Source organism: Triticum aestivum, chromosome 7B, assembly GCF_018294505.1.
Source record: "Triticum aestivum cultivar Chinese Spring chromosome 7B, IWGSC CS RefSeq v2.1, whole genome shotgun sequence".
In the NCBI taxonomy this organism is placed as follows: Eukaryota; Viridiplantae; Streptophyta; class Magnoliopsida; order Poales; family Poaceae; genus Triticum; species Triticum aestivum.
This window is the reverse complement of record NC_057813.1, coordinates 597,748,383-597,768,714: the sequence shown is the minus strand read 5'-3', so window position 1 is coordinate 597,768,714 and position 20,332 is coordinate 597,748,383. Positions and strand designations below refer to the sequence as shown.

Below are 20,332 nucleotides of genomic sequence, written 5' to 3'. Positions count from 1 at the left end.
TTTTTATACTCATTTTTATGTTGTTGTGATATTTCAACTGAAAATGGAAATAAATAGTATCAGTAGTTTGCAGACAAAATGTTGTACTGTGTCAATAATAGAATGTAATAAAAACGTCATGTGTGTCGTGTTCAATTGTTCTGCGCAGCTGGTCTTCCCCATTATGTTTTACAAAGAAAAACTGGTTATGAGTTATGTTCAACTCATCGGTCATACTATTAAAAATGTCCTGGTGTACCAACTAAGGTAAATGATGCCTGTGCGTTAATAACAGAAAGATCATGGGATTGCTAAGTCGCTAATTATGGAAGTCAGGGATGTCACATGCAAATTATTTCAGCTCCCTCACGAGGAAAGACTGAAGATCAAAATGACACCCCGGAGTCGAAAACGCTCGCCCAGGTCACCGTGAGACCAACTGACTCACCATTCTAGAAGGGACTCATGCGAACTAAAGATTTGTTCTTTCGTAGGATAAAATTCTTGATTGGCAATGGGATGTCAACAAGATTCTAGGAGGATATGTGGTTAGGAGAGACGCCCCTAACCGTACAATACCCCACCATATATAACATCATGCAACGTAAGGAGGATTAAGTTGGCACAGTATTTCAAACGACTCCCTTGAACATTCAGTTTAGACGTGCGTTAGTTGGTGAACGATGGACTGCCTGTATGCATTTGGTCCGGAGATTGATAGATGTTCAATTAACCGACCAACGTGATTCGACACACTGGATGTTAGCTAGAAATGGGGTGTTTACGGTGAAATCTTTCTATGTGGATTTGATTAGTTCTAGCCCAATCTCGAGATCGTTACATATTTGGAAGGTGAAGGTTCCCTTGCGTATTAAGATCTTTATGTGGTTCATCCACAAGCAAATGATCCTCACCAAAGATAACTTACTTAAGAGGCGGTGGGTAGGTAGTTCGCGTTGTTGTTTTTGTGGTCATGATGAAACAATACAACACTTATTCATAGAGTGCCCACTCGTCAAGCTGCTTTGGAAAACGATCCATATAGCCTTTAACATTACTCCTCCAGTTGATATTGAATCATTGTTTGGAACGTGGTTAGCAGGGGTTGATAAGATTACTGCGGCTCGTATTCGGATTGGAATATGTGTGCTCATGTGGGCTATATGGAATTGCAGGAATGACATGATTTTTAACAGACAACATATTTTAACTTTCTTCCAGGTCATCTTCAAAACGTCTGCATGGATCCGTACGTGGTCCTTACTCACTCCTACAGACTCCTGGGAGCCTTTGGTTACTGGGTGCAACCACTGAGAGATGGTAGCATGGGCTATATTCAACCGGTTCGGATGGCGGTTGCATAACAGGATCAGAGTCTAGGGAGCTTGCCCTTGGCATTTTCATACCGATTGGGATTTTGAGCTTGTTATTTTCCTTTTATTTTTCACTTTGCATGCTACCTGTAATACTTCTTTTGTTTTTGTGGTACTCCGGGACTTTTTAATAAGATGGTTGCATGCATCATCATGATGCAGAGGCCGGGGGCACGCCTCCATTTCTAAAAAAAAGAGTCGCTAATGACGGAAGTCAGGGATGTCACACGCAAATTATTTCAGCTCCCTCATGAGTCGGAAAGACTGATGATCAAAATGACACCTCAGAGTAGTTATTGTTGAGACTCCATAAACTTTTCAAGTTGTCTTGTTCCTTTACTTGTAGCTCGTTGTTTGGTCATTGGAAGCCTTCTACTTATGGAAACGAATTTCCGTTGTTGGAACCCTCAACAAACATCATTGGAACCCTCTAAGCAGACTATATAAACCGGAAAAGGCTTGTTCATACTCATTTTTATGTTGTTGTGGTATCTCAACTGAACATGGAAATAAATAGCATCAACAGTTTACAAACAAAATGTTGTGTTGTCATCAATAGTAGAATGTAAAATGCTCTCTCTGTGTGTGTGTGTGTGTGTGTGTGTGTGTGGCATGTTCAGTTATTCTGTGCATCAGGTATTTCCCCTTCTGTTTTATGAGCAAAACTGGTTCTGGATGCTGCTCAACTCATCTGTTGAGTGTTAACTAATCATGGAAAATGATGTCTGTGTATTATCAACATAAAGGCCATGGGATTTCGGATTCGCTAATTATGGAAGTCAGGGACGTCACACGCAAGTTCTTTCAGTTCCCTCACGAGGAGAAACTGAAGATCAAAATGACTCCTCGGAGTGGTTATAGGTGTGTTATCTAAATAAAAACTTAACTTTTCTTTTAGCTTGTTGTTTGGTCCTTGGAAAACCTCTACATATGTAAATGAACTTTCTTATGGTCTATGGTCAGAGGATATCAGAGAGTGGGAGAAAATGTTACCAAGGGTAAACCTGATATGCACGAAGCAATTGATGTAAGTTTACATTTGTCTCTGAATTTCTTGTCACGCTTGTTTTAAACAATGTAAAGAATGCTCCTTTACAACTTAATATGCTTTGAAGAACTGAATAGTTACCTACAAAAAAAAGAACTGAATAGTTTGTCCTCCATGTAGGCGAGATTATCCATCAAATTTTGACGCACTGCTGGGAAACTATATAAGCCTTCTACGAGGTCCACTTATCTGAATCACTTTGATAATTATGTTATGCTCATCGATCGTCCCCAGAAGTGTTTATCATGCCATTTTTCATTTCAGATCTTTCAAGGAAGATAATGAGAGGTATAGCCTTGGCACTGGGTGCGCGTTGGATGCTTTTGATGGCGGAACGGCAGGATCCTTTCTAGGTTCTCGGGTTGATTGGCTATCCAGAAAGAGCAGCACATTAAATATTGGAGAAATGTGTGATAGCTCCCGGTTGTAGGGACACCCTCTATGAACAGTAAAAAATTAAAAAAAAATAAAAAAATTCAAAAAATCTGAAACTTTGCGACATCGAAGATGATCAAACGTTTTAGGTTTTTGCAAAATTTCATAACAAAATATCAAGTAGAGAAATATGTACACATGAGTTTCTGATTTCAGTGCTAAAAGTGCTCACAATTTTGAGCACTGATTTTTTCCCCTTGTTTATAGCTCCTCGGATGTTTTCTCTGCATGAAAACTTGCAGGCACCTACAAAGTTTGAGCATATCTTATGTCGCAAAGTTTCAGAATTTTTATTTTGTTTTCTATTTTTTCGAATATACTGTTCGTAGAGGGTGTTCCTACACTCGGTAGTTGAAAACCCAGTTTCCTGATATTGGGTGGTAAGCGCACGTACGCACACACACAAAAACATTGTCATCTTCTCGCGTATCTTGCGGAAAATTATGCTAACTTGGGTGGATATATCTGACTGCTTTTCTTCTGTACTCCATGCATCCTTATGATCCATTCGGTGGAGCTCACACAGATTATGGTTAGTACACTTTTCTTGCTTGTGCAAAACTGTCTTGTGTTCTTGGAAAGTCAATACAATATATACTACTCCCTCCGTCCTAAAATTTTTGTCTTAGATTTATCTACATACAAATGTATCTATTCACATTTTAGTGTTAGATACATCCGTATCTAGATAAATCTAAGACAAGAATTTTGGGACTGAGAGAGTAGTATACATTGTACTAAATCAGCAACAGTATAATTAAATGGATCGGAGGGAGTAGTAGAATCTTCTTGCTTCTTAGGAAAACTATATTATTTCGTGAGAAAACCATATATAGTGTTCTTTACGAAAATTATACCAAAAAACCTGGAAATGTTTTTTCCTCATTCTGTTAAACTGCAGGCCTTCTGACACTGGTGAATCATGACGATGATATATGTGCTCTTGAGGTACTTAACTACTTATTGCTTCACTAGCACACATATCTTGTACTCCCTCCGTTTCTAAATACTTGTCTTTCTAGAGATTTCAACAAGTGACTACATACAGCGCAAAATGAGTGAATCTACACTTTAAAATATGTCTACATACATCCGTATGTTGAGTCCATTTAAAATGCTTAGAAAGACAAGTATTTGGGAACGGAGGGAGTATTATCCATTTATGCCCTCTGCTTCCTCTGCTGAAACTCTTTGGTAATTTGGTATCAGGTCAGAAACCAGTCTGGTGAGTGGATATACGCAAGCCAGTCCCTGGAACCTTCGTGTGCAACACCGGAGACATGTTGAAGGTTCCCTTATTTGCAACCTCACTGGCATTTTATCTATTTTGGCAACCTTATTTATTCTTTTCTCTTAGCAACCCTATTAATTGTAAATCACCTTGTTTGTTTTTAGGTTTGGTCGAATGGGATATAAGAGCATCTCCAATAGCATGTGTATATTTGGATGTCTATATATTCATATAGACAATGGTCTAAAAAGATTCCCTCATATACACATCCAGTTTTGCATCAGAATGTCTATATACAGGGACCATGACAGGTGGGCCGTTGCTAGGGAGAGGAAGAAATCATTACTACAGCTGAGTTTAGACAACGCCTTCACATTGTCCAGGCGTGGACATTATCGAGATCGATTTAGAGGATGTGTATATTTGGACGACCATATAGACAAGCTGTTGGACGCCTGTTTGGGGCTCACGTCGTGAAAAACGAGTATAGACATCCATATAGACAAGCTATTGGAGATGCCCTAACAACCCACACTCCACAAAGTCATTAACAACTCCCCTCGCTACCGTGTATCCGTCGCGTTCTTCTATGAGGTATATATCTCTGCAGCAGTCTCGCGGACGAACATATTTATGATATGTATGGTTGTATCGATTGAGTTGTTTATACTTGATGTTTTTTCTGGACCAAATGATGTGTATATGTAGTCGAACTTTGATGCTGCGGTGGAGCCTGTGGAGTTCTGCCGGGAGAAAACGGGCGGCTTTGCCAAGTATGAGAAGGTGGTGTACGGGGAGCACCTGGTGCAGAAAGTTCTCACCAGCTTCGTCATGTAACAGTTTCTGTGGCATGTACTAAAAACGTTGGGGACCGGCAATAAAACATTGTTACGAACATTGTTACGAACCAGTGTCCTTTCTGGTCGGACAAACTGTCCCGGTGTGTTGTGACCAGGCAAAGGAATGCCATGACAGGCGTTCACTTTGCAGGCACAATGAACAGTCACTCTATTTGTTATGCTCATATGTAGAGATTTATTTTTAATGAAAAGAAGCTAGAAACCCCACCAGTTTTTCTATAGAAGGTGATTATGCCAGTTCGAGCATCCCATTCACAAACTAAATGCGAACAAAGACTGGACTTCAAAGCACTTCAGCAGAACAAATCAAAATTTAAACTTGCTTTGGTTGGGGTGCGCCTGCGCAAGCATTAGTGCAACGCATTGGGCGATAGTCAAGGAACCCAATGGCAAGCCATTGTTACGGTCCCTCCCCATAAAAAATAAATTTATTATTATTGTAGGCATATGACCCACATATCTTTACCTACTAATAAAGCGGCTATCACTTCTGGTCGCCCGTCACTAAAATTACCTTTTAAGTTGATAAAAATTGCCCACCAAAGGCACTCGTAAGTGGAAAAACATTCAATTTTTCGGACCAAAAATCACTGCCTCCTTCGTGTTTTATAGAGGCGCGACGAGTAAAAGAAATGGAACTAGGATCAGCAGAATGGTTGGCCGATCGCTCCTCTAGCGACGAGGCCAGGGTTTGATCCCCAGCTTCCACAATTTTTATCTTTCTTTTCTCGTGCATGTCCTACCCATGTATGCGTTCATGGCCGTCCCATGTGTGAGGCTTCACTCCCCTGTTTTTTTATTTTACATTTGTGTCTTTCTTTTCTCATTCTGTTTTCTTTCTTCTTTCTTCTTTAAATTAATTCGGAATTTTAATATTCTAAAAGTTGCGAGTCTTCAAAAAAATATTGAGAAACCATAAAATATATGTGAATTCAAGCATATTTAGAAAATCATCAACTTTTTGCAGATTCAAAAAATGTTGGTGGTTTTGCAAAACTGTTTGCAAAATATAAATAAATCACAATTTGGAAAAAATGGTCGGAGAATAAAATCATGTTCATGATTTTGAAAAAGTGATCCTGTATTCAAAACATATTCGGGAATATGAAAAAAAAATGTCCATGGCATTTTAGAAAATGTTCACAAAAATAAAAATAAATATTTGTTTTTAAAATTTGTTCCCCAATTTAAAAAAGTTCATCGATTCAAAAAATATTTGTTGATTCAAAGACTGTTAATGAATTCGAAACCGGTTCATACATTTTAAAAAACTTGTAAACAAAACTAATGTTCATGATTTTTTTTAGAAAATCAAAAATTAAAAAAAATGTTTCTCGATTCGAAAAACTGTTCACTGGTCAAAAGTATTTTATATCTAGGATTTGATTAGTTTTTCGAAAGTCTTTATATGTCTTTGGCGTTGGGAGTAGTTCATCGTCAATGAGTTTGTTTTTAAAGTTTTAAACGTTCTCTTGTGCAATATAATGCCAAGTGGGGCATGCACTGGCAAACTCATAGCCTTTGGGTTTACCGTGTTAAATGCATTGTGATCACTGGACATCGCGGCCATCATTGGCTAGGGTGAGAAAAAAATAAATGGCAACAACCACTGTGTTAAAATAGAATACGCTCGTATATCAGGATATTGAATCATACTTATTTGGTTAGCCATAATTTTTTTTGTCTCCCATTACAACGCACATGCATATTTGCTAGTCAAATATTAAACTGATAAGAACAGATACTACATTTGATCTTAACCAAAAGGCCGAGAAAAGTATGAGTTGAACTGCTGTCGTGCCCCTCTATTTGTAGCCTGCTCGGCCTCCCGTCTCCTCCTCGTCTAGCGAGATGGCACTAAACGAGTTGCTCGCCCCTCACGCCTGCGGTGCGGAGCGCGGACGGAGAGCTCCTGTTCGGCGCCTGCTGCGCCCGAACTGTTTCCTGGCGCACACTGCCGCGCCCTGTTGGGCCGGCCCACGAAGGCTCATAGCGAACTTTTAACCTAAAAAAACCCGCAAAAAGATGTGTTCTCTCCTGGATTCGAACTCAGGTGGTTGCGTCATCGGCAAACATTAACTAACTACCACAACAACCATTCATTTGTGACTTGTAGTAGTGCCAATTGTACAAGAACAAGTGCAGCCGTGTCTATTATATAGCTTAGATTTTTGAATTATTTTGAGAAAGTCATGATTTTGAAAAGGTTCAAGATTCTTTAAGAAAAGTTCACAAACTTTAAAAAAGTTCAACGATATTGAAACAAGTTAACGATCTTTTATGAAAAAGTTCATCCATTTTGAAAATAGTTCATGTAGTTTTAAAAAAGTTCATCGATTTTGAAAATAGTTCAAAAATTTGAGGAAAAGTTCTTCATTTTTTTTAAAGTTCAACGAATTTCAGAGAAGTTCATCGAATGTGAAAAAGTTCATCAAAATTGAAAAAGTTCATCAGTTTTAAGAAACTGTTCATCAATTTTGGAACAAAAATCACAAATTTTGAAAAAGTTCATCGAACCAGGAAGAAGAATAAAAAGAAAAGAAAGAGAAAAAAAGGAAAAAGAAAAAACTGAAAAAGGAAAAGTCGAAAGAAGAAACGAAGAGAAGAGGTACCTAATCACATGAAGTTTAGTTGCGTGGTGGTTGACGGGTGTACTCCTAGCCGGGACATCTTATGTTCGATTCGCCACAGCGTCGAATTTTTGCGTTTTGAAAAACAGATAAGACGAAGATAGATGGGCCGGCCCAGCGAGGAGGAGGGGTATGCGCCCGTTTGGGAAAACGCCTATAACGGGCGCTAAAGACGCCAAATAGGGGAGAGCTGCTTTTTTTTTTGAGGGAAATAGGGGAGAGCTCCTGTTCGGCGCCTGTTGCGCCCAAACAGTTTCGGGGCGCACACTGCCGCGCCCTGTTGGGCCGGCCCATGAAAGCTGAGCGCACCACCTTTAATACCAAAAGAAACCCGCAAAAACAGTTTCGGGGCGCACACTGCCGCGCCCTGTTGGGCCGGCCCATGAAAGCTGAGCGCACCACCTTTAATACCAAAAGAAACCCGCAAAAACAGTGTGTTATCCAGAATTCGAACTCGGGTGGTTGGTTCATTGGCCGACCTCCACCAACCACCAGAGCAACTGCATATTGGTTCTACTAATAGCGCCAACTCTATAAGAACAAGCATGGCGGCGTCTATTATATAGCTTTGACTTCTGAATTATTTTTAGAACATCGTGGATTTGAAAACGTTCATCATTTTTGAGGAAAAGTTCACAAACTTTAAAAAAGTTCATCGATTTTGCAAACAGTTAATGAAAATTTTGAAAAAAGTTCAATGCTTTTGAAAAAAAGTTCATCTAGTTTAAAAAAAAGTTCACCAATTTTCGAAAAAGTTCACAAATTTTGAAAAAGGATCATAAAATTTGAAGAAAAGTTCATCAAATTTTAAGAAAAAGTTCATCAAATTTGAGAAAAGTTCATCAAATTTGAAAAAAAGTTCATCGAATTTGTAAAAAAAAGTTCATCCATTTTGGAAAAGTGTTCATCGATTTTGGAAAAAAAAATTACGAATTTTGAAAAAGTTCATTGAACCAGGAAGAAGAAAAAAAGAAAAAGAAAAAGAAAAAAGGGAAATTCGAAAGAAGAAAAGAACTAGGAGAGGTACCTAAGCACGTGAAGTTTATTGGCGTGGTGGTTGACAGCTAGTACTCCTAGCGAGGACGTCGCCGGTTCGATACACCAGAGCCTCGCGTTTTTTGCGTTTTGAAATGTAGATACGAGAAGGATAGATGGGCCGGCCCAGCGAGGATGAGGGGTATGCGCCCGTTTGGAAAAACACCTATAACGGGCGCTAAAGGCGCCGAATAGGGTTTGCCCAAATAGGGTTTGCCGCGCGGACGTTGCAATGCCACCAAACCAGCCTGTTGCGTGGGCCCCAAACAAAGAAGGCCTTTCTGCCGAGGCCTGTGTTACCGGCCTGATTAGCGCCTGGATTGCTGTTTTGCGATCAGAGTTGGCAAAGGCCACGGAAGGGCAGCCTGCGGACAACCAGCCGCGACGGAGCGCTGTCGTCGGACTGCTCCATCCAAAATATACGTATGTACGTACTGCTGACAGTCACGGGCTGACTCCGTGCAATTCCTCGTCCTTTCTGAAAGAGAAATTCTGCAGTGCGTTCATGAGTTATTCAGAACATAGGTTGCTGCAGTCTTTTCTCTGAATTCACGAGTTATTATCCAGAGATTCTCCACCCTCTCCGAACTCGGCAGACTGGATGTTGGAGTGTCACGGAAGAAGTGGTTCTCCATGAGGACATCCGGCTGATCCATACATGTTTATCCATGGAAATTTCTGTTTTTTATACCAATTGTGTTACGGAGATTTCTCGCTCTAGGCACTGTCTGCTTATCTGAAAAGGAGTTCTATTTTACTCTTTGCATGATCAGATATTAGCCCGCTCATCGAGAAGATCGATTATCCTGCCATGGCTGACGACAAGGCCTTGTTGGACGTCGTCCGGATGCTGGACGACGCTTGTAGGGAGGCCGGGGTCTTCTATGTGGTAATCGCTCATTCAACTTATGAATTTGGGCCTCTAAGCAGAAAACTGGAAAAAGGCTTGTTTGTTGCACTCACTTTTATGTCGTCGTGGCATTTCAGCTGAAAATGGAAATAAATACCACCAGCAGTTTACAGACAAAATGTTGTGCTGTCATCAACAGTAGGATGTATAAAAATGTTATGTGTGCATGTTCCATTGTTCCGTGCAACTGGACTTTCCCCTTCTGTTTCATGAACAGAAACTGGTTTTGAATGCTGTTTGAATCATCGTTTGAGTGCTAATTAACAATGAGCTAATTAACCATGGCAAATGATGCCTGTGTATTATTAACAGAAAGGCCATGGGATTGCAGGGTCGCTAATGACGGAAGTCAGGGATGTCACATGCAAGTTCTTGCAGCTCCCTCACGAGGGAAAACTGAAGATCAAAATGAAAATCGCAGAGTGGTTATAGGTGTGATTGCATAAAAGATTTCACCTTGCCTTGTTTTCTTTATCTGCAGCTTGTTGTTTGGTCCTTGGAAGGCTTCTACTTATGGAAATGAACTTTCTTATGGTTCGTTTTCAGAGGGTATCAGAGAGTGGGAGAACATGTGACCAAGGGTAAACCTGACATGCATGAAGCAATTGATGTGAGCTCACCTGTCCCTGAATTTCTTGTTATGCTTGTTTAAACTGTTCTCTTTTTTTTTTACCTAAACCGTAAACAAAAATTGGAGATCTTGATCGAACCAGGCAGATATGGAGATCTTGCTAAACCAATGGAAGGATCTAATTTGTGGTCTGTTTTCAACTTTCCTTCTCTGTTTTCCTTTACGGATCTCTTCTCTGTTCTTTGTTCTGAAGGTATATCTTAGAGACATCCAGTTCCATTTTTTTTGTTGGGGACCGACAGATGGGCTTTGGCCGCAGTACAGCTACGTACCGGTGGGTGGCCATCTTGCTGCCTAGTGCAGACCAACCACCACATTCAACATGAACATACATTTCTCCATGAATGCAAGTAAATTAAGTCAACGTGCTTCGGTTAATGCATCTTCCTGGACTGCCATTCATCTTTCGTCAGTGCTCTCTAAATCTAACAGCAGCAGAAGAAGAAACACATACAGTTTTGTTGTTCCTAACCTGCAAACAGTTTTCGTAGGAACAAATTGTCAACTTTTTGGCAACCGAATGCTTCACCTGAAACACTGATAACTACCAAGCATCTCAGCTCAAGAAAAGAAATTTTTAACTTTATTTGGTTGGGGTGCGCCTGCCCAGGCAATAGTGCAACGCACTGGGCGACACCTGAGGGACCCAATGGCAAGCCATTGTGGTGGTCCCTCCCCCACAAAAAATAAATTTAATATCATTGTGGGCACATGGCCCACATATCAGATATTAAACTGATAAGAACAGATACTACACTTGATCTTAGCCAAAAGGCCGAGAAAGGTATGAGTTGCAACGTTGCCCTGCCCCTTTATTTGTACCCTCCTGCCCTCCCGTCCACTCCTCGCCGAGCGAGGTGGTACTATCAAACGAGTTGCTCGCCCCTCGCGCCTGCGGTGCGTAGTGCGGACGGTGTAATGCCAGCTTCTTGCGTGGACCTCAAACAAGGATGGGCCTTTTTGGCAAGGCCTGTATTACCGGCCTGATTCGCGCCTGGCAAAACGAGTTGCTCGCGCGCGTCTTGCTGGCGAACGCCACGCCACAACCAGCCCTGTGCACACGGGCGGAGCTACGTATGTACCGCTAACAGTCATAGGCGGAGTCCGGGCTCAATTCCCGATCCTTTCTGAAAGAGAAATTCAGCGGTGCGTTCATGAGTTATTCAGAATATATGTTGCTGCAGTCTTCTCTGAATTCACGAGTTATTGTTCAGAGATTCCCCACCCTCTCTGAACTCAGCAAACTGGATGTTGGAGTGTGATGGAACAAGTAGTTCTCCTTGAGGACATGCAGCTGGATCTTTGGAAATTTCTCTTTTCCGTACCAGTCGTGCTAAGGCGATTTCTCGCTCTAAGCAAGTGATATGGTTGATACACTGTTTGTTTATCTGAAAATTGAGTTCTCTTTTCCTCTTTGCATGATCAGATATCAGCCTGCTCGTCGAGAAGATTGATGATCCTTCCATGGCCGACGACAAGGGTTTGTTGGACGACGCTTGCAGCGACGCCGGATTCTTGTGTGTGGTGATCACTCGTTCAAATTTTTGTGATGGCAATTTGGACCGCTAAGCAGACTATACAAAACTGGAAAGACTTTTTTATACTCATTTTTTATGCTGTTGTTATATTTCAACTGAAAATGGAAATAAATAGTATCAGTAGTTTGCAGACAAAAATGTTGTACTGTATCAATAATAGAATGTAATAAAACGCCATGTGTGTGTCATGTTCAATTGTTCTGCGCAGCTGGTCTCCCCCCTTATGTTTTACAAACAAAAACTGGTTATGAGTTATGTTCAACTCACCGGTCATACTATTAAGAATGTCCTGGTGTATACACCAACTAAGGTAAATGATGTATGTGCGTTATTAACAGAATGATCATGGAATTGCGGAGTCGCTAATGACGGAAGTCAGGGATGTCACGTGCTCCCTCACGAGGAAAAACTGAAGATCAAAATGACACCTCAAGAGTGGTTATTGGTGAGATTGCATAAACTTTTGGTTTGTTGTCAGAGGGCACCAGAGAGTCGGAGAAAATGTTACCAAGGGTAAACCTGATATGCATGAAGCAATTGATTCACCTGTCTTGAATTTTCTTGTCATGCTTGTTTAAGTAGCTTTCTTGTCATGCTTGTTTAAGTAGTTTTCTGACTAAACCATGAGAACATAAATTGCAGTGCTACACACTTATTAAACCGGGCAGATACATATCTTTTACTCCCTACGTCCCCATAATATAAGAGTGTTTTTACGCTAGTGTAGTATCAAAAACGCTCTTATATTATGGGACGGAGGGAGTAGTTTATAATAAACCAATTTAAGGATCTTATTTTGGTATTTTTCCAACTTCCCTTCTCTGTTTTAAAAAATTTCAGGCATCAACTCTCAAGAAAATAAAATTCAAATTGATTTGGTTGGGGTGTACCTGCCCAGGCAGTAATGCAACGCACTAGGCGACACCTGAGGGACCCAATGGCAAGCCATTGTGGTGGCCCCTCCCCCACAAAAAATAAATTTAATATCATTGTGGGCACATGGCCCACATATCAGATATTAAACTGATAAGAACAGATACTACACTTGATCTTAGCCAAAAGGCCAAGAAAGGTATGAGTTAAACTGCAGCCCTGCCCCTCTATTTGTACCCTCCTCGCCCTCCCGTCCTGTCCTCGCTAACCGAGGTGGTACTAAACTAACGACCTGGGTGCGGAGCGCACACGGTGCAATGCCACCAAACCAGCCTCTTGCGTGGGCCTAAACAAGAAAGGCCTTTCAGCCTAGGCCTATATAACCGGCCTGATTTGCTCCTGGATTGCTGTTATGCGATCAGAATTGGCGAATGCTGTCGGACTACTGACCGTCACGGGAGGAATCCAGGCTCAATTCCCCATCCTTTTTGAAAGAGAAATTCAGCAGTGCGTTCGTGAGTTATTCAGAACATAGGTTGCTGCAGACTGGATGTTGGAGTGTGACGGAAGCTGTTCTCCTTGAGGACATCCGGTTGACCCATACATGTTCATCCATGGAAATTTCTCTTCTACGTACCAATTGTTGCAGCGATTTCTCGCTCTAAGCAGGTGATACACAGTTGATGCACTTTTTGTTTATCTGAAAAGTGAGTTCTCTTTTCCTCTTTGCATGATCTGATATCAGCCCGCTCGTCGAGAGGATCGATGATCCTGCCATGACGACGGCAAAGGTTTGCTGGACGTCGTCAGGCCAGATTGCTCCACGTGGTAATCGCTCACTCAATTTATTAATTTGCACCTCTAAGCAGATTTGTATAAACCGGAAATACTCGTTATTATGGCATCTGAACTGAAAATGGAAATAAAATAGCATCTTTAATTTACATGTCACAATGTTGTGCTGTCATCACTAGTAGAGTGTAAAATGTCATGTGTGTGTCATCTTCAGTTGTTCTGTGCATCTGTTTTTTTCACCTTCATTTATAAGAACAAAACTGGTTCTGAATGCTGCTTAAATCATCGGCTGAGTGATAATTAAAAAACTTGTTGAACTAAGGTAAATCATGTATGTGCGTTATTAACAGAAAGGCCATGGAAGTTCGGAGTCACTGATGACGCAAGTCAGGGATGTCACACGCAAGTTCTTTCAGCTCCCCAAAAAGGAAAAACTGAAGATCAAAATGAGACTTCGGAAAGGATATAGGTGTGACTGCTAAAAGAAATCCACCTTGTCTTGTTTCCTTATTGATAGATCATTGCTTGATCCTCAGAAGTCTTCTACTTATGGAAATGAAATTTCCTTATGGTTTGTCGTCAGAGGGTATCAGAGTGGGAGAAAATGTTACCAAGGGTAAACCTGATATGCATGAAGCAATTGATGTAAGTTCACCTTTGTCCCTCAATTTCCTGTCATGCTTGTTTAAATTCCTCTATTTTTTAGCTTAACGACTAGAACAAAAATTGCAGTGCTACTCGCCTATCGAACCGGGCAGGTATGGTGATCTTGCTAAACCAATGGAAGGGTCTAATTTGTGTTATGTTTTCAACTTCCTTCTCTGTTTTTCTTTAGGGATCCCTTTTCTGTTCTTTCTTCTGAAAGTATATCTTAGAGCGCCGTTATCGCATTTTTGAGAAACGGGTTCACTGCCTGCTTTTTTCTTTTTGCATCAGAAAATCCTGTAACATTATTATACACCTATCGATATTTATTTATGTCAATATATTATCAATGTAAAGAATGCTCCTTTACAACTTGAGAAGCTTTGAAGAACTGAATAATTTATCCTCCATGCAGGCTAAATTATCCATCAAATTTTGACGTGCTGCTGGAAAACTATATAAACCTTCTAGGAGGTCCACTTATCTTAATCACTTTGATAATTATGCTATGCTCATCCATCGTCCCCAGAAGTGTTTATCATGCCATTTTTCATTTCAGATCTTTCAAGGAAGATCATGAAAGGTGTAGCCTTGGCACTGGGTGCGCCGTTGGCTGCTTTCGAAGGTGGAACAGCGGGAGATGCTTTCTGGGTTCTCAGGTTGATTGGCTATCCAGTCTCAGCTGACATCCTACAAGAGGAACGCACTGATATTGGATGGTAAGCACACACAAAAAAACATTGTTGTGATTCCCCCCCCCAAAAAAACATTGTTGTCTTGTGGCATGTCCTGAAAAATATTCGCTTACTTGGGTGGATACATCTGACTGCTTTTCTTCTGTACTCTATGCATCCTATGATCAATTCAGTGGAGCTCACACAGATTATGGTTAGTATACCTCTCTTGGTTGTGCATCACTATATCGTGTTCTTTAAGTCAATACTAGAATAATATGTTTGCTTTTTTAGGAAAAACACATGGTATTTTTAAGAAAATTAAACCAAAATCCTGGGGGAATAATTTTCCTCATTTTGTTAAACCGCAGGCTTTTTGACACTGGTGAATCAGGACGATGATATCTGCGCTCTTGAGGTACTTATTACTTCACTAGCACACATATCTTGTATTATCCATTTATTTGCCCCCTGTTTCCTCTGTCATGAAGCAGAGAGATTGATCTGCTGAAACTCTTGGGTAAATTTGGCATCAGGTCAGAAACCAGTCTGGTGAGTGGATATACGCCAAGCCCGTCCCCGGGACCTTCATTTGCAACATCGGAGACATGCTGAAGGTTTCCTTGTTTGCAACTTCACTGAATTTTATCTGTTTTGGCAGCCTAATTCGGTCTTTTCTTGTAGCAACCTTATCAATTGTAGATCATTTTCTTTGTTTTTAGGTTTGGTCAAATGGGATATACCAGCCCACGCTCCACAGAGTCGTCAACAACTCCCCTCGCTACCGTGTATCTGTCGCCTTCTTCTACGAGGTATGTATCTGCAAGACTGCAACATATTTGTGATCTGTATGGCTGTATCGATTGAGTTGCTTATACTCAGTGTTTCTTCTGGACCAAATGATGTGTATATGCAGTCGAACTTTGATGCTGCGGTGGAGCCTGTGGAGTTCTGCCGGGAGAAAACGGGCGGCGTTGCCAAGTATGAGAAGGTGGTGTACGGGGAGCACCTGGTGCAGAAAGTTCTCACCAACTTCGTCATGTAACAGTTTCTGTAGCATGTACTGAAAAATCATTGGGGACCGGCCACAGCGCTGACAAAACCAGTGTCCTTTCTGGTCGGACAAACTGTCCCGGTGTGTTGTGGCCAGGCAAAGGGGGTACATGGGATGCAATTTGAAGCTACATGTCTGCTTCAACCTTACAAAAGAATGCCATGGCAAGCGTCCACTTTGCAGGCACAATGAACAATCACTCTATTTGTTATGCTCATATGTAGAGATATTCTTTCCAACGAAAAAGCTATAGAAACCAGTTTTTCTATAGAAGGTGATTATGCCGGTTCGAGCCTTTGGGGTGTACACTGAGTTCCATCTCTAGGGATCTCAAGAACAACCTACCAATGGCTCAACCTCACGTCCTACAAGCAATTTGGTAGGTAAAAATGAACTTATTCACAAACTGAAAGCCAACAAAGACTGAACTTCAAAGCACTTGAGAAAAACAAATTAAAATTTAAACTTGATTTAGTTGGGGTGCGCCTGCCCAGGCAATAGTGCAACGCACTAGGCGACACTTGAGAGACCCAATGGCAAGCCATTGTGGTGGTCTCTCCCCCATAAAAAATAAATTTAATATCATTGTGGGCACATGGCCCACATATCAGATATTAAACTGATAAGAACAGATACTACACTTGATCTTAGCCAAAAGGCCGAGAAAGGTATGATTTGCAACGTTGCCTTGCCCCTCTATTTGTACCCTCCTGCCCTCCCGTCCCCTCCCCGCCGAGCGAGGTGGTACTAATAAACGTGCTGCTCACGCCTGACGGTGCAATGCCATCAAGCCAGCCTCTTGCATGGGCCGAAACAAAGAAGGCCTTTTTGCCGAGGCCTGTATTAGCGTCCTGATTCGCGCCTGGCAAAACGAGTTGCTCGCGAGTCTTGCTGTTTTGCGATCACGGCGCCGGCGAACGCCACGGCTCGAGGAAACAGCCGCGTGCACACGGGCTCAATTCCCCGTCCTTTCTGGAAGAGAAATCCTGCAGTGCGTTCATGAGTTATTCAGAATATACAGGATGTTGCTGCAGTCTTCTCTGAATTCACGAGTTATTATTCCGAGATTCTCCACCATCTCTTAACTCAGCAGAATGGATGTTGGAGTGTCACGGAAGAAGTGGTTCTCCTTGAGGACATCCGGCTGATCCATACATGTTTATCCATGGAAATTTCTCTTCTCCCTACCAATCGTGTTGCGGCGATTTCTCGCTCTAAGCAGACTGTTTGTTTATCTGAAGAGTGAGTTCTCTTTTCCTCTTTGCGAGATCAGATATCAGCCCGCTCACATGGCCGACAACGAGGGTTTGCTGGACGACGCTTGCAGCGACGCCGGATTCTTCTGTGTGGTGATCATTCGTTCAACTTTGTGATGGCAATTTGGACCGCTGAGCAGACTATACAAAACTGGAAAGACTTTTTTATAGTCATTTTTATGTTGTTGTGATATTTCAACTGAAATATGGAAATAAATAGTGTCAGTAGTCTGCAGACAAAATGCTGTACTGCATCAATAATACTCCCTCCGTTCCTAAATAATTGTCTTTCTAGCCATCTCAAATGGACTACAACATACGAATGTATGTAGACATGTTTTAGAGTGTAGATTCACTCATTTTGCTCCGTATGTAGTCATTTGTTGAAATCTCTAGAAAGACAATTATTTAGGAACGGAGGGAGTAGAATGTAATAAAACGTCTTGTGTGTGTCATGTTCAATTGTTCTGCCCAGCTGGTCTTCCCCCTTATGTTTTACAAAGAAAAACTGGTTATGAGTTATGTTCAACTCATCGGTCATACTATTAAAAACGTCACGTTTGTGTCATGTTCAATTGTTCCCAGTTTTGTGAGAGATGTGTTTTAGCGGACCGATAGTTCCTAGATATTCATCTCCCATTGCTTTTCCAAGATTTACCTACTGCTACTCATGGCTAGAGAATTAGTGTGCCCACTGTAGTAGCAATCTTTGATGCTGTTTACTTGCACTGAAACCATACCAGCTGCTGTTTTACTTTTCAGTTTCGTCAGAGTTCTGTTTGGTTAGCTGATAGCTTCCAACTACCTAGAAATACTAAAACTGAGGATGTTTCTTTTATTCTTTCATTCAGTTCATCAATTATTAGTCTTCAGTACACTTAAGGATCAGTCCTTATTAAGTGCTTCTTTTTGTCTCAGTTTCCAATACCTTTCTATAATTTTGTTTCAGTCATTAGTGTTTCTCTTATTCATTTTTCATTTTTCTTCGGTTTCTGTTTTTTCTTCAGCCTTTCACTCCTCTTTAATTTTCAGTCATTCCGTACGAAGGCATTTTTATAGCATAAAAAGGAGTTTCAATATTTCGTTAGCCTGTATATAGTTTTCATATTTTTGATCATTTTCATTCATGTACCATTTTATCTATTTGGTTCATTCATGCTCTAGTCATCAGTCTTTACTCTTTATAATTTCAGTCTTGTTTAATATAATTTATCAGTATTTCTGCATCAGTCTTGTAGTTGTTTCGTTTATTTTTGTTTTGTACTCCCTCCATCCCATAATATAAGAACGCTCTTATATTGCGGGATGGAGGGAGTAGCTGATTCACTCATTTGAGCCTGAGCTAAAAGACCTTCAGCAGGACCGAGTAGGACACCACACCCGATGTTCGGATCTTCTTCAAGCATGGATGGAAGAAGTTTCTTATGACGATAGGATTCGAGGTTGGAACGGATGTGTTATCATTCAAGACCAAGGTCGGCAATGAGCTCGAGATGATCGTCATCCTCCTAAACTCTGAGATTCAAATGGTCTTTTCGGGTGTCAGGAACCTTGCCTGTTTTATTCTCCCATGTTGTTTCCCTAGCTAAAAGCTATGTACCCTACCGTAATGGACCCATTTGTCAGTTCTGATTTTGGATGAAACTACCAGCTATGTTTAGTAATCTATATTTTTTGGAGACACTCTTGATCTCCTTGTGTCTCTTCAGCCATTTTGGTTTGTTAGTCTTCAGTAGTGCAAACCAAATGAGGTTCCAATCAGATGAGTGTTTTCAGTCTTGTTTATTCAGTGCTCTTTGTGTTACATGTTAAACATACATGGCATTGTTGCGCATACGTGACAGAAGAGGATCTTCAGAGAGATAGTTCAGGAAGTAGTTTAGCTAGGATATGATATCTATTCGGTTGTAACCAAGTCTATCTCTTGCTTTTCTTTCTCCTCAAGTTGTATGCCGATTCTCTCTTATCTTCTCATGTAACCAACTCATGTATGCGCCTCAGGGTTATTGCGCCCCTGCTATATAACACGTAGCACGTCGCCCAGGATAGGGCAAGACGTTTCCGCCATCGCACATGGTAATCAGAGCCTTCCTCTTCCAATCTAGCCTCCCGATTGCATCTAGTGCATAGCCATGTCTTCATCCTCCGGCGCCGCTCAGCCTAGCCTCAATGGCCAGGTCACCGAGAAGCTCAACCGCACGAACTACGTGCTGTGGCGCACGCAGGTCACACCCCACCTGTGGGGCACCGTTGTCTTCGGCTACGTCGACGGCACCACGCCGGAGCCGGCCCGACTCCACGTCACCAAGGACAAGGACGGTAAGGAGTCCTCTGTGCCCAACCCTCTCCACCCAATTTGGGTCCGGGAGGATCAACAAGTGCTTGGCTATCTGCTGAGTACTCTGTCCAAGGAGGTGCTGGTCGCGGTCACCGCGATCACCACGGCGCGTGAACTCTGGGTGGCCGTGGCGGGCATGTTCTCGTCTCAGTCCCTCAGCCGCGTCAACAACATCAGGACTGCGCTCATCAACGCGCAGAAGGGCAACCAATCGGTCGCCTCCTACTTCGCCTCCCTGCGCGGCCTCGCCGATGAACTCGCCGCCGCTGGAAAACCAATCCAGGACGACGAGTTGATCTCGTACATCCTCCATGGCCTCGACGTCGACTACCAGCCGCTTGTCTCTGCACTCGACGCCCGCGTCACACTCGTCACCCTCGACGAGCTCTTTGCCATGTTGAGTAACTTTGATCAGCGCATGGCGCAGTTTAATGGCTCCTCCGGCGGCTTCAAGTCTTCGGCCAATGTCGCGTCTCGCAGTCGTGGTGGCGGCTCTCGCCCGCGTGGATCTCCCCGCAACAAGGGGCGGTCAGGAGAAAACAACAACACTGGCGGCTCCTCCAACTCTCGCAACGGCCGCTCCATCCACTCTAAGCCTCGCCGTGGCGGCGCCTCCAGCCGGTACCGTCCTGATGCGCCCCGCTTCCAGATCTGTGGCAAGCTTGGGCACACAGCCAAGGACTGCTGGTACCGCTATGATGAAGACGAGGACTCCTCCCAAGACGAGGACAAAGTTGCTGCGGCTGCGGATGGCTCCTACGGCATCGACACAAACTGGTACGTTGATAGTGGGGCTACCAACCACATCACCAACGAGCTCGAGAAGGTCACCATGAAAGAAAAATACCGGGGCAAGGATCACATCTACACTGCCAACGGCGAAGGTATGAGGATTAGTCATGTTGGTCAGTCATTGTTTAGTACCCCTCGTCGTAAACTTCATCTAAAGAAAATTTTGCTAGTTCCTAGCGCCGACAAGAATCTCCTTTCTGTTCATAGAATTGCCATTGACAACCATGTCTTCCTT

The 20,332-nt window shown here is 42.2% G+C and overlaps 3 non-coding genes and 4 pseudogenes across 3 annotated transcripts; 3 read left to right on the top strand and 4 right to left on the bottom strand.

Moving 5' to 3' along the window:
* Nucleotides 1-2,103: 2,103 nt before the first annotated feature.
* Nucleotides 2,104-4,903, top strand: LOC123158232 (2-oxoglutarate-dependent dioxygenase 33-like; annotated as a pseudogene).
* Nucleotides 4,904-6,584: 1,681 nt separating this feature from the next.
* LOC123163280 (uncharacterized) lies at nt 6,585-6,707 on the bottom strand (annotated as a pseudogene).
* A 2,019-nt stretch (nt 6,708-8,726) lies between these two features.
* Nucleotides 8,727-15,702, top strand: LOC123158231 (2-oxoglutarate-dependent dioxygenase 33-like; annotated as a pseudogene).
* On the bottom strand, nt 10,724-10,920 carry LOC123163250 (U2 spliceosomal RNA). The gene has a single exon (XR_006481812.1). It is a non-coding gene; the product is annotated as a U2 spliceosomal RNA (small nuclear RNA).
* LOC123163253 (U2 spliceosomal RNA) lies at nt 12,550-12,746 on the bottom strand. The gene has a single exon (XR_006481815.1). It is a non-coding gene; the product is annotated as a U2 spliceosomal RNA (small nuclear RNA).
* Nucleotides 15,703-16,186: 484 nt separating the features above from the next.
* On the bottom strand, nt 16,187-16,383 carry LOC123163251 (U2 spliceosomal RNA). The gene has a single exon (XR_006481813.1). It is a non-coding gene; the product is annotated as a U2 spliceosomal RNA (small nuclear RNA).
* A 3,196-nt stretch (nt 16,384-19,579) lies between these two features.
* On the top strand, nt 19,580-19,718 carry LOC123163408 (uncharacterized; annotated as a pseudogene).
* The last annotated feature ends 614 nt before the right edge of the window (nt 19,719-20,332 follow it).